This window comes from Cupressus sempervirens, chromosome 6, assembly GCF_028749045.1.
Source record: "Cupressus sempervirens isolate cs-2001-9-10 chromosome 6, ASM2874904v1, whole genome shotgun sequence".
In the NCBI taxonomy this organism is placed as follows: domain Eukaryota; kingdom Viridiplantae; phylum Streptophyta; class Pinopsida; order Cupressales; family Cupressaceae; genus Cupressus; species Cupressus sempervirens.
This window is the reverse complement of record NC_143123.1, coordinates 242,769,711-242,787,814: the sequence shown is the minus strand read 5'-3', so window position 1 is coordinate 242,787,814 and position 18,104 is coordinate 242,769,711.

Here is an 18,104-nt window from a genome sequence, read left to right as displayed (position 1 = left end):
AAGCCCCATGGCTTCATCCATCTTGTTCCTGTGTTGTAGAATCTCAAAAGGTCATTGGAGATTAGGCTGATGCTCATCCAAACAAGACCATAGACCTTTTGACATTAGAAGTCTAGTCATTTGTGCTTTCCATGTGTGGTAGTTGTGTGGTGTGAGACGGGATATAGATGGATCCGCCATTGAGAGAAAGAAGAAGATGGAAGTAGAAGGGTCTTAACTGAAGTAAATTACAGAAAAGAAAGACACCCCCCCACAAACGTACAAAAATATCTCCCAAATACCACAAAAAAACAACTAAGGAAAGCAAAAAACTGGAAAGGAACCTGGATTTGTTGATGCAGAAAAAGCCTCTACTTTGACACCAAAAATGGAAGATCAAATGAACTCAAAATTGTGCAAAACTAGCACCAATGTGTCCTTCTCTGAGTCAGCTTTCCAACGCTTCTTTCAGATCGGAAAAAGACCTCCGTATGCTCAAGTTATAGCCAAAAAACCGACTGCTGCTCCAAAAATATACTTGCAGGAAAATTACAGACACTGGCATAAATTTGACGGCCGTATGCCCGTCACAAACCAGTCGCCAGCAAAAAAAAAAAACCGATTACCGAAAAAAGACGTCACTGTCGAGAAAGTGACGTCACTGTCTGGAAAAGACGTCAGCGTCAGAAAAGTGACGTCACCGTTCGGAAAAAGACGTCAGCACCGGGAAAGTGGCGTCGTTGTCGAAAAAGTCGCAGACGGCGTCGGAGGAATATTCGTCGGCGGCGGTGGCGCCCGGGAGGAAAACCCAGCGGCGCGATTTTCGTCGGCGGGGCTGACGCTTCCGCGGCGGTGGCGGAGGCTCCGCTGCGGCTGCGGAGAGCGGAGGCGGTGGAGTCCGACCGCGCGGCAGGAGTTTCGGGTGGTGCTGCGGCGGGAGCGTCCGGGAGGAGCGTGGGCGGTGATCGGGTGGCCCCGTGGTGGCGCGTTGGCGCTGCTGCGGCGGTGCCCGTTTAAGAAATTTTTTTTATATATTTGCACTGTCGCACGTCCGTACGATGGTACGGCCAGACCCTGAGACAAGAAAAATTTGCCTTCCGGAGCTCTGTCTCCAAAAACAGAAAGTTTTATATGAATTTTGACTGTAAATGGCCTTCCGGATCCAATGGTGATGTCCGTTTCTGCTGAAAGTGCTCCAAAAATTCGCTCTAGCCCTGATTTGAAGAAAAAATGCACAAACAAACTAGGGTTTGTGACTTCAAATCACGGCTTCAAAAATTCTTCAAACAAGAAGTAGCAGGGAAGCTCTGATACCATGTAGGAGTTGATGAAATCCAACTCCGCAGTCGCCAAGATCACCTACATGCAAATAGCTTGCTGAAGAGAAACCGAAAGAGCAAGAGCATGAAGCAAACAATGCAAGAGAAAATATTTCACAATAGGAAAATGAAATTGCTATGTGAAAATGGATTGATTTACAATGAGAGAGAGACCGTTTAAAAAGGCCTCATGGAAGCTTGTAGAACAAGCTGGAAGGAGGTAGAGGACAAAAATGACAACTCAGCACATATCCTCAAAAAGTGGAATATGCTAAAAAAGGAGAAAACTCCCGAGTTGTCAACAACAACCACTACATGCATTAAATACTAAATATGCATTAACCTAAGTAAGCTTAAGTAATAGAATAAATAATTAATAATTAATTATTTACTCTAACAAGAACAAGGTTGACTGCAAAGCTTAAACGAAGTTCATTAGCGAGTGCCGAGCAAGCTAGTTTAAGCCGAGCAAATTTTCAGTTGGAGCTGAGCAAATGGGAAATCTAGTGTGTGCCAAGTGAACTTTAGGTGTCGAGTGAAGTTCAAGTGCCAAGTCATATAGAAGGAGCCAAGTAAACAAAAAAATTAGTGGATGCTAAGTGAATCCATAGTAGGTGTTGAGCATCGGTAAAATGTAGTTGATGTTGAGTAACACAGTATGTGTCGAGCACCAAAATTTCAATAGTGTCGAGCTGCTGCATTATTGGAAATGTCAAAGATTCACCAGATCTAAGCTGACAAAGTTGTTACCTTGAATTTTGTTAACCAATTGGAGGACAAGGATGATGGGCTGGTGGCACAAAATTCTATGTAAACCATTTTTGAGTGAATACAAGAGGATTCTTCATGATGTTTCTAAAAGGAACAAAATATGGGTTAGATTCAATGAATCCTACCTAATCCATATGAATTTAATTCGAAGGAGGGAAGAATCGAGTGGGAAAAGAAGTTCCAAATTTCTATTTAAGGAGACATAGACCAAGAAGCAAGAGCTTCTGGAGTGCCAAATTGTGAAGTGGTTTAAGGGTGTCAAAGAGAAGGCATCTAGGAGAAAGAAGAATAGAGCACAGAGACTCTACTTCGATAAGTGGTTAGAGAGAGAGGATTGCACTGGTACATTAAGCATGGAGACTCAAGGAGATCAAGCTTGAAAGGAGGGCAAGCTGTCAGAGCTGTAGAGACTGAAGGCCAAAAAAATGAAGAAAAGCTGAAAAGTGATTTGAAATTTGCAAGTTGAGTTGTATGTTGTAATCAGGTCAAAACCCCTTATTGTTACTCTCTAGCAATTGTATCGATTAGGGTAAAAGAAAATCATATGGACTTAAGTTAGTTTAACAACCATTTGTAAATCCTTTAACAAGGTTGCATTCCAAGTGAATGATCTAAAGTCCTCTAACCAAGCCCACTTCTAACAGGGTGGTTAAATCCTTTAACCAGGTCACATTTAATAGTCTGTTGTAGCCTTTAACGGGGTAGGCCTTTCACAGGGCATCACTTTAGAAGAGTGAGAATTGAGTAACATGTTACTGGTGGTTTTTCTCAAATTGGGTTTCCACATAAATCACTATGTTATGTGTTGATCTTTTTATGTGTTATGCTTGCATGCTAATTTACAGTAACTTGTTGAATAGGAAAGTTAAAGCTTGGATGAATGAATAAGTTTAATGGGCACACTTTACTTGATAAAAAGTTTGAATAGGACATTTGAACCTTGAATAACTGATTCCCCCCCCCCCCTCTCTTATTTATTCTAAAGCATTTCTAATAATTGGTTTCAGAGCCATCTGCTGATTTAGTTTCAAGGTACTAGAAGCAGGAAGATCAAGATGTCCAAGAGAGAAGTTCCCAAGCTCAACAAAGAAAACTTTGTTTCATGGGAGAGCCTAATGAAATTGCACCTTGGATCAATAGGTGATTATGCAAAAACCTCAATTGGAATAGAACATGTAGACCCAGCTGGACCCCTCTTTGTAGATGATTTGAACAAAAGAAAGGAGCACATCAAGCAATGTTGGAGATCACCTCTGCACTCAATTATGCTAAATTTGATGACATCAAAGGATGTGACACTGCATTCAAGATGTGGAAAGCCTTGTCAGATATCTATGGAGGAGATTAGAATGTTTAGAGAGCAAAGAGAGAAAGCCTCAAAAGAAAGTTTGATGACATGAAAATGGAGGAAGTTGAAAATGATGCTCAATATGCTGCTAGAATGAAAGAAGTGGTAAGTGCAATAAGATGTCTGGGTGGTCAATTGGAAGAAGAAACTGTCAATAGAAAATACTTAAGGACCCTACTTCCTATCTATGCTATTAGAGTTTTAGCCATCCAAGAGCTAAGGTGTGTGCAAGGAAACACACTAACCTTTGAAGGGATAGTGGGAAGACTTACTGCATTTGAACTGTCCAATTTTGATAACTACAAACTTGAAAACCTTGAATTTTCTTTCAAGACTTAGCTGACATTGAAAGATGCTAAGGAGGTGAAATCAAAGAAGAAGAGTAGAAAAGGAAATCATGCATCTAGTAATAGCAGCACAAATGAGGAAGATGTGGAACAGTTGGAAGCACTACTGGCTAGAAAATTCCATAGAGGCAAAGGTAAATTCAAAGGTAAGTTGCCTATCATTTGTTTTAATTGCAATGAAGTAGGTCATATTGTTGCAAGGTGTACACAGAAGAAGAACTACAAAGAAGTAAATAAGTACAAGAACAAAAGAGAAGATGATAGCAGAGATTACAAGGACAAAGGCAAAAGATACTATATTGTTGAAGAAGATTCTAATGAGAATGATGGTGAAGTAGTTTATGTAGCCATGAAGGATGAATCAGATGAAGATGAGGCAACAACATTGGTAACTTATGTGAACAAGAATGATAAGTGGATCATAGACAATGGGTGCTCACATCACATGACAAGAGATAAAAGTAAGTTTATTACCTTTTCTCAATATGATGGAAATAGTGTTAGATTTGGAAATGATGCTCCATGTAAAATCAAAGGAAAAGGCTCAATTAAACTTATAGAAAAAATTTCATGTGATAATGCATACTATGTTGAAGGATTGAACTACAATTTGTTGAGTGTATCATAGCTATGCAATGTAGGTTGCAAAGTAGAATTTGGAAACAAAACAGTCAAAATCTATGACACAAATGGAAATCTAATAGGAAAAGGTGAACAAATCAGAAGCAATCTATTTTTCCTAGATATGGAAGATGTAGTATGTCTTGTTGTTAGACTTGATGATGTATGGTTGTGGCATAAAAGATTGTGTCATGTTAACTTTGACAATCGGATTAGCATCAACAAAAAGAAGAAATTCAAAGGTTTGCCCAAACCAAAGAAGCCTAAAAATACAATGTGCAAACAATGTCAACTAGGGAAAATGACTAAGTCTAGTTTCAAAAGCAAAACATACACTTCCAAAGAAGTACTAGAGCTAGTCCATACTGATTTATGTGGACCAACAGAAGTACAAAGCTACCTAAGATACAAATACATAATACTGATAAGTAGGACATGATTTCCACAGCTAGTCAAATTGTGATGTGAATATCAGGATTTAACTGTGTGATTTTGAGTCATCTACATAATACTGTTTGTAGATGATTATTCCAGGATGATGACTGCTATGTTCTTAAAGCAAAAATATGATGCATTTCAAACGTTCAAGTGGTATTTGGCCAGAGTTGAGAAGAAAACAAAAAAAAGTTTGAAGTGCCCAAGATCAGACAGAGGAGGAGAGTTTACATCAAAAGAATTTGAGATATTTTGCAATGACAAAGGTATCAAAAAGGAAAACATTAGCACTAAGAAATCCACCACAGAATGGTATTGTTGAAAGAAGGAATAGGTCAGTGATAGACTATGCAAGAACCATGATGATGGAGAAAAATATTGCTCTAAAGTATTCGAGAGAAGCCATAAGTACTATTATTTACACCCTGAATAGAGTCCAAGTCAAAAAATGGACAAATACAACACCTTTTGAATTATGGTATTGTCACTCACCTAATGTAAAACATTCCAAAATATTTGGTTGTAAATGCTATATTCTTAGAGATACTAGAAATGGCAAGTTTGATGCAAAAAGTGATGACGGCATATTCCTTGGATACTCCACTAGAAGTAAGGCACATAAGTGTTTGAATACTAACACTACAAGATTGTGGAGAGTGTAAATGTAAACTTTGATGAGCATGCAGAAATCCAAGTTGATAAATCCAGGAAATCAAAAGATTATAGATCCTTTGTATACTTCTATGAAGGAATGAGTGTTGAAGATAATGGTGTCAATCAAGTCGAGAATCAACAACAAATTTTAGTATCAGTCAAGTCACAACAATGAATGTTGAGCTACATTAAAAAGTTGAGTTACAGAATAAAGAAAATGCATAATCTGATTCTGAAAATAGTATACATGAAAGAAATGATGAAATACCAGATGAAGAAGAGCAAAGTGACTCTAAAGCTGAAGGATCAAACAATGAAAGAAGGATAGAACCAAGACTAGCCAAGTATGTAAGGAGACATCACCCTGTAGATCAAATCATTAGTGACAAGGATGCCAAACCAATGACAAGGAATAGATTAAGAAATGAATCATGTCTACTAAGCAAGGTTGAGCCCAAAATAGTGAAAGATGCACATCAAGATGATGACTGGTATAAAGCTATGGAAGAAGAGATAAACCAGATTGAGAAGAACAAAACTTGGACCCTAATTCCTAGACCAGCTAATAAGAATGTAATTGGTACAAAATGGGTGTTTAGGATCAAACTTGATGATAATGGTGAGATAACTAGAAATAAAGCCAAACTAGTTTGCAAAGGCTATGCACAAGAAGAACTGGATTATGGAGAAACATTTGCCCCTGTTGCAAGAATGGAAGGAGTAAGAACACTACTTGCATATGTTGCTTACAAATGTTTTAATGTCAATCAAATGGATGTGAAGTCTACTTTTCTGAATGGTATACTCGAAGAGGAAGTCTACATAGAATAACTAGAGGGATTTTTTGATGATAACAACAAAGATATGGTTTGCAAACTACAAAAGGCACTCTATGGTTTGAAGCAAGCACCTAGAGCATGGTATCATAGACTGCACAAATATCTTATGAAGATAGGATTTGAGAGAATAGATGACAACAACAACTTTTATATCAAGGTAGAAAAAGGTAAAGACATTTTGATATCTAAAATCTTTGTTGATGATATAATATTTGGAGGAAAATATATTCTATGCAAAGATTTTGCTGAGCAAATGAAACGTGAGTTTGAAATGTCAATGTTTGGAGAAATCAAATTCTTTGTTGGATTTCAAGTACATCAATTAAAGCATGACATATTTGTGATCCAATCTAAATACATCAAGGAGATACTCAAGACATTTGGATTAGAAGACTCAAAACTAGTCAGCACACCAATGGTGACAGGACATAAGTTATCAAAGAATGATGAATCAGCTAAAGTGAATCAAACATTGTATAGATCAATGATTGGAAAGATGCAATATGTTGTACATAGTAGACTAGACATTGCATTAGCTATTGGAATAGTGGTAAGATTTTCTACAAACTCAAGGGAAAATCATCTAATGGCAGTAAAGAGAATACTGAGGTACCTAAAAGAAATGGATGGCTTTGGTTTGTACTACAAGAGGAGTGAAAATTTTGAATTAAGAGCCTACACTGATGCAAATTGGGGAGGTAATATTGATGATAGAAAAAGCACTAGTGGAGGAGCACTTTTCTTGGGAAGAAGATTGATTACTTGGACCAGCAAAAAGCAAATTTCTACCTCACAGTCCACAACAAAAGCTAAATATGTTGAAACTACTATCAATTGCACTAATATTGTATGGATCAAACACCTATTGCAAGGTATGAAGGAAGAAGTGAATGAGCCTGTGATACTTTATTGTGATAATACAAGTGTTATCAACATATCAAAGAATCCCGTAATGCATGCCAAAACCAAGCATATTGCAATCAAGTATCACTATGTAAGAGAATTGGTGGAAGACAAACAAGTGAAAATGGAATACGTTAGCTCAAAAGAATAGATTGCTGACATTTTCACAAAAGCACTACCTAAAGATGCTTTTGAGTATCGTAGAGGTAAGTTGGGGGTGATACCACTAGCCAAGGCAACTTAAAGCAAAAGAAAGACTACCCTGCATCAAATGAATTGATTATTGAAATATTACACATTGATGCAGAGGATACTTACTTTAAGATTATTCCTGAAGTAATTAAAGTGCTGAAGTTTCCAATTAGTCACAAGCAAGGTGACAGAGGAATAAATTGAAAGAACCTGCAAAAGCTACACTTCCATGTTAAGATGCTGAGATAATATGCCTTTGGCATTGTTGTCAAAGAGGGAGAAATGAGAAACTAATCAACAAATCAATAGCATTCAAAAAGATAAAGAATGAAGATTGAGGGAGAGAATGTAAGAAGGGCAGAAAGGAAATAAAAATGATACAATAGCTAAGAGGGAGAAGTCGAAGTAAAGTAATTAGGATAACAGATCAAAAGAGGGAGATGTGACAAAATTTCTTTTTGGCATTTGACTTACTCTTCTAACCTAGTTAGCATTTTGTTAACATGGTTGAATAGTTTGGTCTGATGGTTGATCAGTTTGGTTTGCCATCAATGCCAAAGAGGGAGATTGTTGGAAATCTGATTGAAAAGATCATTTTGGAAAGAAGATTGATTGAAAGAGGGAAATTGTTGTTAAAAGAATGTTTTCAATCATTGTTTTATCATTGATGTCAAACCTACTATTTGTAGGAATGACAATCACTTATAAGATCTAAGTACTATCACTTAGTTGATTGATGAAGAGGATTTGATCAACAAGATGTAACAAAAGCACCTAAGGGAAAGGTTGAGTTATGGTTTTGTAATGAAGTACAAGGATCAGTTAAGACAATGGTTAAATGATGTATTCGTAACATATTCAAAGACACAGAGGATGGTCACAATTAGAAACATTAGAAGTATAAGTTAGAACAAGGTTGACTACAAAGCTTAAACTAAGTTCATTAGCGAGTGTCAAGCAAGCTAGTTTAAGCCGAGAAAATTTTCAGTTGGAGTTGAGCAAATGGAAAATCTAGTGTGTGCCAAGTGAACTTCAGGTGTCAAGTGAAGTTCAAGTGATGAGTGATATAGAAGGAGCCAAGAAAACATAAAACTTAGTGGATGTCGAGTGAATCCATAGTAGGTGCCAAGCATCAGTAAAATGTATTTGATGTCGAGTAACACAGTATGTGCCAAGCACCAAAATTTCAATAGTGTCGAGCTGCTGCATTATTGGAAATGTTAAAGATTCACTAGATCTGAGCTAACAAAGTTGTTACCTTGAATTTTGTGAACCAGTTGGAGGATAAGGATGATGAGTTGGTGGCACAAAATTCTATGTAAACCATTTTTGAGCGAATACAAAAGGATTCTTCATGATGTTTCTAAAAGGAACAAAATATGGGTTAGATTCAATGAATCCTACCTAATCCATATGAATTGAATTCGAAGGAGGAGAGAATCAAGCAGGAAAAGAAGTTCCAGATTTCTATTTAAGGAGACACAGACCAAGAAGCAAGAGCTATTGGAGTGCCAAATTGTGAAGTGGTTGAAGGGTGTCAAAGAGAAGGCATCTAGGACAAAGAAGAACAGAGCATAGAGACTTTGCTTTGATAAGTGGTTAGAGAGAGAGGATTGCATTGGTACAATGAGCATGGAGACTCAAGGAGATCAAGCTTGAAAGGAAGGCAAGCTGTCAGAGCTGCAAAGACTGAAGGCTAGGAAAATGAAGAAGAGCTAAAAGGTGATCTAAAATCTGCAAGTTGAGTTGTATGCTGTAATTAGGTCAAAACTCCTTATTGTTACTCTCTAGCAATTGTATCTGTTTGGGTAAAAGAAAATTCTATGGACTTAGGTTGGTTTAACATCCATTTGTAAATCCTTTAACAGGGTGGCATTTCAAGTGAATGATCTAAAGTCCTCTAACCAAGCCCATTTCTAATAGGGTGGTTAAATCTTTTAACCAGGTCATATTTAACAGTGTATTGTAGCCTTTAACAGGGCAGGCCTTTCACAGGGCATCACTTCAGAAGAGTGAGAATTGAGTAGCATGTTACTGGTGGTTTTTCCCAAATTAGGTTTCCGCATAGATCATTGTGTTATGTGTTGACCTTTTTATGTGTTATGCTTGCATGTTGATTTACAGTAACTTGTTGAATAGGAAAGTTAAAGCTTGGATGAATGAATAAGTTTGATGGGCACACTTTACTTGATGAAAATTTTGAATAGGACATTTGGACCTTGAATAAATGATTCACCCCCCCCCCCCCCCCCCCCCCAACCTCTCATTTATTCTAAAGCATTTCTAACAATATGGTCAAGTTTCTTACCTCAATTTTGTAATTCAATTACTAAGAAATACTCCAATATATTTCCAAAGAAAGAGTGATATGTAAATACCATTTTTTTGAGCATTTATCTTATGTTGGTAGTAGCACACGCAAGTAACTAGATTCCTTTTTATGAGTTCTTACCACTTTGATTGTTGATGTATAATTTTTGTGCTATAGTTAAAGAATATGTGTTGTGTAAGCATTCAAGTGCATTTATTAGTGGATTCCAATTTTGTTCAACACGAGTGAAAGTAAGGAAAAAAGTGGGTTGACATATAATTACAAATACATTTTTAAAATTTGTTGAATATAGTTCGGAGATACTCTTATTATTTTAAAGTCAACATAACCAATATCTAATTTTATTGTCTTCTCTAGATTTAGTTAATGTTTGACATCCCTTGCTAATAAATTTCTCACATTCAATTGACCTTTACAAATTCTAATTGACATTTTTGATAAGATTTGTTGTATGAGTATCTTAGTTGTTTTGAAGAATAGGTTTGTTGCATAGTATATAAAATTCCTATCTAAATTGAAAAAAAATTATTGTGTTATTTTTGGGTAGCTATTTTTTTCACAATGTCATCCTCACAAGGATTTCCAAAAAATAATGTTGAGAAGTGTTTTTTTTTTTTTGACAAAGGGGTAAAAATTTATTCAAATAAATTCAAATTACAAAGCAAAGGCCAGAGGCCCACAACAACACTACATATGCTTATCTTCCAATAATAGTTGATCAATAATCCCACAATATTCATAAGGTAATTCATCCCTTCCACTAATATCCCAACTATCCACATTCTCTGAAGCTCACTTCAGCAAACAATCCACCACTCTATTCCATTCATGAGGGATATGATGAAAGGAGACAGATTCCAAGGAACTCCATAGACTTAAAATTTGTCTTGCCAAAGAGGCTAATTTCCAATTAATGTTCTCCAAACCTTGTTTATTCAACATATCAACAACAATCTGAGAGTCAGACTCACATATGATCTTTTTCCAGCCTAAAGAGCATCCTCTCTCAACAACAATCTTAATAGCAAGGGCCTCCATCAAATTATTAGAATGTTGACCCTTATAGATAGAGAAAATCAAAACCACCCCATTATCATTACTTCTACCTATAGCACCAATACCAGCATGACCAAGATTCCCCCGAGAAGAGCCATCTATATTGATCTTCAAGATTCTCGTCGGTGGAGGAGTCCACCTACAAACCCTACATACTTGTTGCTTACCATAACAATGCCTTTTTCCAAGAGTGTGTCCCCAGTTATTACCATCCAGGTTCAAATTCCTCACAATAGCTTGATCACCAGGATCTATACTTTTAGACATATCACATTTTGCAAAAATAGTCTCTTGAAGCCTACTAAGAATCTTCCTCCACAACTGAAGGTTATTTAACTTGGAGTCACAAAAAATTGAGCGATTCCTTTCCAACCAAAGGTTCTAGAGAATAAAAATTGGTCCAACCATCCAAGCAACCTACAATAAAGAAGTCTTCACTGGAGGTCTGCCAAAATTTTCCCAAAAGTTAATGAGAGAAGTGGCATGGATACAGCCATGGCTCCAAGCCTCCCACCATCTATGCTATATTTCCCTTGAAAAAGGGTAGAGAAAAAACAAGTTAGAGATACATTCTTCATTATGTGCGCATAAGAAGCAAACATAAGGTCCCTGGAAGCCTCTTTTGCAAAGATTCTCCCAAGTGAGACATTTCTTCTGAGCTAACAACCATAAGAAAAAATTACATTTGGGCCAAGAAAAATTATTCCAAACCTTCTTCCACCAATCTACTTTAGCTAGACCATGTAGGTTCCTGTCAAGTACATCATAGCCTTGAGCCACAAAGAATTTACCTTTTGGACTAGGACTCCAAGCCAAAACATCCCTCCCATTGAGGGAGCTACAAAACCTATCCTCCGGCACATGAGAAAGAAGAGTGTGGTCCTCTTCAAAGCCACGAACAAGCCACTCTTAAGAATCCTTCCAGCAAGTCACCTCCACCTGACCCAAATGCTTGACAATTTTAAAGTGCTCCACCTTAAACCAGCTAGCATTAGTAAAAGCATGACAAAGAGGCTAAAGCTAGAGATAATGGGCAGGTGGCCATCCCAAGAGTCGTGCCAAAATAGAGTATTTGATCCACTACTACAAATCCAAAATAGACCCCCCTTAATCAACTGGGCTCCCTTCTTAAGGGTATTCCAAACACAAGAACCTTTCCCCACCAAAGCGAGTTGTGGCACATCTGAGCTATCAACACTAGGAAAATACTTGTGAGTAAGAATCTTGGCCCAATCCAAATTTTGATTATTGCACCATCTCCAATATAGCTTAGTAGCCAGGGCCATGACAACAAGTGTCATAGACCTGAGACCAAGGCCCCCAACATGTTTTGGCCTACATACATACTCCCACTTAACTAAGCTCCACTTTGATGAGAGAAGGATACCTGACCAAAGAAATTATCGAGAAAGAGCATCAAAATCCTTCACAAAGGTGGAAGGGGGAACTTACACACAACACCTATAAATAGGGAGAGATTGCACCACAGTCTTTAGAAGAACCACTCTCCCAGCAGAAGAAAGCCACATGTAAGTCCAATGGTTGACTTTGCTCCGAAACTTATCCAAGATCCCTTGCCAATACACCCTATACTGAGATCATAGAGCCAAAGGGACCCCAAGGTATATCAAGGGAAGAGAACCAACCTAAAATCTAAGGATCCTAGCAATCCTATTTTGAATAGGCTGAGGGGTATTGAAGAAGTAAATGGAAGATTTGTCATCATTGATACACTGACCTAAAGCCTTCAAATAGATGTTTAGGGCCTACATGAAGTTCATAGCTTCACTAACTCTGGCAATGCCCATCAACGTAGTATCATCCACAAACTGAAGGTGAGAATAGGAAGGGATAGAGTCATCCCAACTCCAACCTTGAATAAGACCCTGCTCCACTTGAGACTTAATAAATCTTCCAAGACCCTCTGCCATGATAATGAATAAATAAGGAGATAAAGGGTCCCCTTGCTAAAGTCCCCGAGAGGCACTAAACAAATCTGATGGTTCCCCATTTACAAGAATTGAATAGGAAGAAGAGGTCACACAACTAAGAATCCAATTCACCCACTCCTTAACAAAACCAAATGCCAAAAGAATATTTTGTAAGAATTCCCAGCTCACCTAATCATAAGCTTTAGCTTAGCTGTGTCAAGCTTCATAAACATAGCCCTCTCCTTAGAATTATCCATAGAATGAATAGCTTCCATTGCAACCACAACACCATACAAATTTTGTCTTCCTTCAACAAAACCCCCCTGCTCTAGTGAGATCACAGAATTGAGAAGAGGCATAAAGTCTCTCAACGATCAGCTTAGTGATGATCTTATAAACAACATTACATAGTGTAATAGGTCTAAATTGAGTCAGCTGATTAGCCCCCTCCTGTTTAGGTATGAGAGCCAAAAAAGTAGAATTCATGGACCTGAGCATCTATTTGTTCCTATGTGATTCTTGAACCACCTCGAGGAGATCAAACTTTAATATTTCCCAGAACTCCTGAAAGAACTCAATCAGAAACCCATTAGAGCTAGGAACCTTACCTTTCTTCATGTTAAACACCACTTTCTCCAATTCAACTAGCAAAATAGGACATAAGACAGCCTCATTCATATCTATAGAAACTAGGTGAGGAATGCAATCCAAGATCACCCTCTCCTCCTCCCTAGCATCAAGATCCTCCTTAGAAAAGAGATCTAAAAAATAGTTAACCGTAGCCCTAGAAATATCAATATTAGAAGAAATATGAGCCCCTTCAGGCGAGATCAAAGAGGAGAAATAATTCCCCTATCTTCGAGCCTTAACCGAATTATGAAAGAATGTAGTGTTCCTATTCCCTTCCTGAAGCCAGTCAACATGAGATTTTTGCTTCCAAAAGATCTCCTCCTGAAGCTCCCACTCTTCTAATCCTTTAAGGGCTAAGGACTCAGCTTCACTTAGATCAAGGGTCCTCCCTTGATCTCGAATCAACTGAGTAATGTTGTCTAACTTAGACTGAGCAGCAATCCTTTGAGCCTGTAGGTTCCCAAAACATTGTTTATTCCACTTCTTAAGCCTATACTTAACATGTTGGAGCCTCTTATAGAAATTATACATTGTCGTCCCATGGGCAGGCATCCCCTCATACCACAAATCCACCATAAGGTCCTGTGAAGACCGATCTCTTAACCACATTAACTAAAAATTAAAAGAAGGGTTTTTGGTGATTTCATAAGCAGTAACCTAGAGCTTGATGGGCCAATGATCAGAGCCTCTCCAATCAAGAATTTTTGAACTAGTGATCAACTTGTTGTTCATCCAATAATAGGAAACCAAAAATCTATCGAGTCTTTCTGAGATAGCCTCAACACCACATCTCCTATTATTCCATGTAAAGACACCATTATTTGGCTTCACATCAATGAGCTTCAAGGAATGTATCATATCTCTAAAAATATTTGTAGAAGGGTCCAGCCTGGAAACCCCACCATGTTTTTCATCTAAACTAGTAATAGAGTTAAAATCACCAGCCAAAATCCATGGGAGAAATGGGTCTAAGGCTTGGATGCAACTAATATGAGCCCAAAGATTTGACTTGCTTGAAATATCATTAGGAGCATAAATATTAGATAGAAGGCACCTTTCTCCGATATCCAAACAAGATGCAACCAAAGAGATAGAGGATCAACTAGAAATCCACCATAAGGGGAGAACTTTTCTTGGGTTCCAGAAGCAAGCAACCCCCCTTGAACTATTTCAAGCTCCCACCCCTTGCCAATTGCCCTGGGGCCAAATGTGTGAAGCACAATTAGCTAAGCCATCCACTGTAAGCTTATTTTCTTGGATAAAAACCACATCAGGTAACTGAGATTCAATTAATCTACAAACAACCTTTTGTCTAGGGATGTTGTTTAACCCCCTAACATTCCATGATAGAACAATCATTTATGGGGGTGAGAGAAATGGGAATCAATGGGTTTCACAAACCCAGACTCAACCAAAGTATCTCCCATAATCTTCACCTTCTCTTGATCTATCTTCCTACCACTCCTTGATGGTTTATCAAGAGGCCCTTTTAAAAAGGATTTCTATTGTAAGCCTAATGTAGGATGGGCTTTACTGCCCTTAGCCAAATTTGAGGCCCCCTTAGGAGCAGGGGGATCTGGAACCACCACAGTCGAACTCATCAGAGCCTGTGACCCTTGGGAGTCTCTACTATCCTAAATCTGAGGATGTAAATCCATATCAATCTGTACATTCTAAGGGTCCTCTAAAGATAGCAACCGATCCTCTTTCTTTTCCTCTTCTGCCTAAACTTCATGTAGACCCTTATCTCCAGAAGAAAGCTCAACCATAATACCTTCCTCCTAAACCAAGTTTTCAAGAACATCAAATCTGTTAAAAGTACCATCATTGTGTCTATCCAGCTAGGTTCTCTTCTTACCTTTGCCTTTGTTATGGGATTTAACCTGAATAAATCCCTCATTATCCACAGGTACAATAGATGCAGGAGCCTTTCCCTTCTCACCCTTAAGAGGTCCGAAAACATCCAAAGGAGCAAGCTTAAATCTAGGGCATCTGCGGAGTATATGGCCATATTCATGGAAAATTTGACATCTAAAAGGGAGGGTCTCGTAATCCAGCTATTGAATCCAAGAAGAGGATCCCATGTGTATTTCCATAGAATCTGGTAATGGATTAGTTAAATCAACTTCTACACAAATACGAGCATAAGAGATTACCATATGATCTTGAGTTTGTGTAGCCACTCCCATAGGCTTTCCAAGAAGTAATGAGATTGAGTGAAGGATATCTTCCCTCCAAAAATTTAGTGAAAGCCTCAAAAAATGAACCCACATAGGTACTAGCGAGGGGATCTCCTTGACTGAATTGAAGCCCATGTGCCAAGGCTTGATGAAAAGCCCCACCTGATTAAAGAAATAAGGGCCTCCTTCAAATGCCTTGTTCCTAGCCTACATGCATGAGAAGATAACCAAAAAATAATTATTTGCAACTAGAATAATCTCCATATTTCCTTCAGGATTCCAAACCCGATGAGCCCAGGAATCCAACACTAGTAAGGAGAGACGAAGGCCTAAAAATTTGCAAATAAGGGCATGATTCTACCAATATTCAACATCCTCTAAAATCTGCTCAGGTTGGACGACTAAAATAGGTCAATCTTTAGATCTTTCCAAACATCCATTAACTTTTTAAATTTGAGATACTCCTTTTGAGGTTGAGACCCCATCTCCCAATGTAGGTTTACTCATCTGATCTTCACCATTGGCCCATGCTAAAGAAGACAAAATAACCATCTCCATATCCTCAGAAGCAATTTGAGATAATTCTAAACCCTAATTCACCATAGGGCAAGCCCAACAACCCACCAGTAAAGGAAGATGAGATAGGAAACCCACAGTCTCCAATCCCACCAAAACCTCTGACCAAAAAACCTATCGTTACACCAAATCGCATTATTTTCCAAACCCCCATAGCCAAAAAATGACCCCACAACCTTTGTGCACCCTGTGAATCAGCAAGAAAAGACCCCCCTTGCACACGTAGAAGACACCACCCATCGTCGTGCACAAAAATTGCACCAGAGGCTAGGGTACGCAGGCCCTAGTGCACGTGCCCCAGCGCTTATCATAGACTTGCACAACACCATCCTCCCACCTGAAACTTTTGTCAACCAAAACTAACTCTTCACCATGTTGAGTAGTTTATTTATTTTGCATATTTGTCCTTAAATATTTCAATAGGGTAATAGTCTTGTGTAGGTGCAATCTTGATAGTTTAACTTGCATTTTATGTACATTGATATATTTTGTGAGCATGTGTTGTTAGAGTAAAAGGTTAATTTTATTTCATTTATTAAGTCACCTTTAGTCCCTTCTTAAGATTTCACTTTACGCACCTTGCATTTTCATTTAATAATTAATTAGTAATTACTAGATTACATTTACCTCTTATGGTTTTGATCTTCTTCATAAGGATTGATCGGTTGTAAATGCATTCATTCTATTTTGCATAAGTAAATTTAATCTTCTTGTTTATTGAGAAAACCCTTCTCTTTCTCTACCTTTCTTTCTTCCTTGTAATAGTTATTTTTATACAGGATATCTAGGGATCTATAAATTTGTTCATCATCAAATTCTACATGGTATTAGAACCTTGCCTGCAACTGCCTGTTCTTATTTGAAGAAATAAGGAGGGTTTGACATAACATATCTGGTGTTTTTTGATATTTCCTGTGAAAATTTCTATAAAAATAGTATTTCTTTGATTTTTAGAGCACTTTGAGGCCAAACAAACCTCATGGTTGGATTCAGAAGGTGTCAGAACCCCTATTTTCATATAAAGATTGTCAATTTTAGATAATGTTGATGTGGGAGGCAATTTTTTTGCATAACAAGGTCATACGACCTCTGCATGCACTTCAAGACAAATAATTGCAAAAAATTTTTTTACCTTCTTTGGGTGTTGGCAATTTAAAAAAACTACAGCGGTCATCGAAACCACTAGTAGTCCCCACAAATTGTCGCAGTGACCACAAATGGTCAACCTAACCACTATGACCCTTAGCCTATCAGTCACAGCTTTGCCCACTTGTTGGTGCTTAGCCACTGGGCCACCACCACCCAAGCAATGCTTTCAGGCTACCACCATATCTTTTGCTCAGCCCATTGTCATGTGGGGGGCCCGAGGGCTAGATCTTTAGCCCTTGGCAAGTTTTTTGGGCTTTTAAACAAAAATCTCATTTAGGGGGCCCTATTAATTTTTTGGTGATATCTTGAGCTTACGGAGGTCTTTTTCATTCTAAAAGAAACGTCAAAAAGATGATTTAGATATAGAGATGTCTTCAATCTTTTGCGGGTGTAACTTGTTCGTTATAGCTCCATTTTTAATTTGAAAAAAGTGTCAAAAAGATCCTCTCGAGCCCTATCTAGATTCTCTATTATTTTTATCATTATTTCTCAAAGGTACATTTGATACTCAAACTGGAGCTTTTTTCTCTTTTCTTGTTTACCCAATCCTTCTAACAGCTAGGGTTCAATTTTTTGTATTATGGGGGGTGTTTTGTATTATTGTTTATGTTATTTACATAAGTAAACCAGAATGCTTTCAAAAAATAATCCAACACCTTCTAAAACAATCACTGAGACCTCTTCTTGTCTAGAACTTTTGACCCCTCATAACTATCGCACATGGAACACCTCGATGACACGGCTTCTCTAGTCAAAAAGGTTGTGGTCTTATTTAGATACAGTGCAACTAGTATTCTAGAGTCAATATCAGACTTTGTAGCATAAGAACAAGATGGATGAGG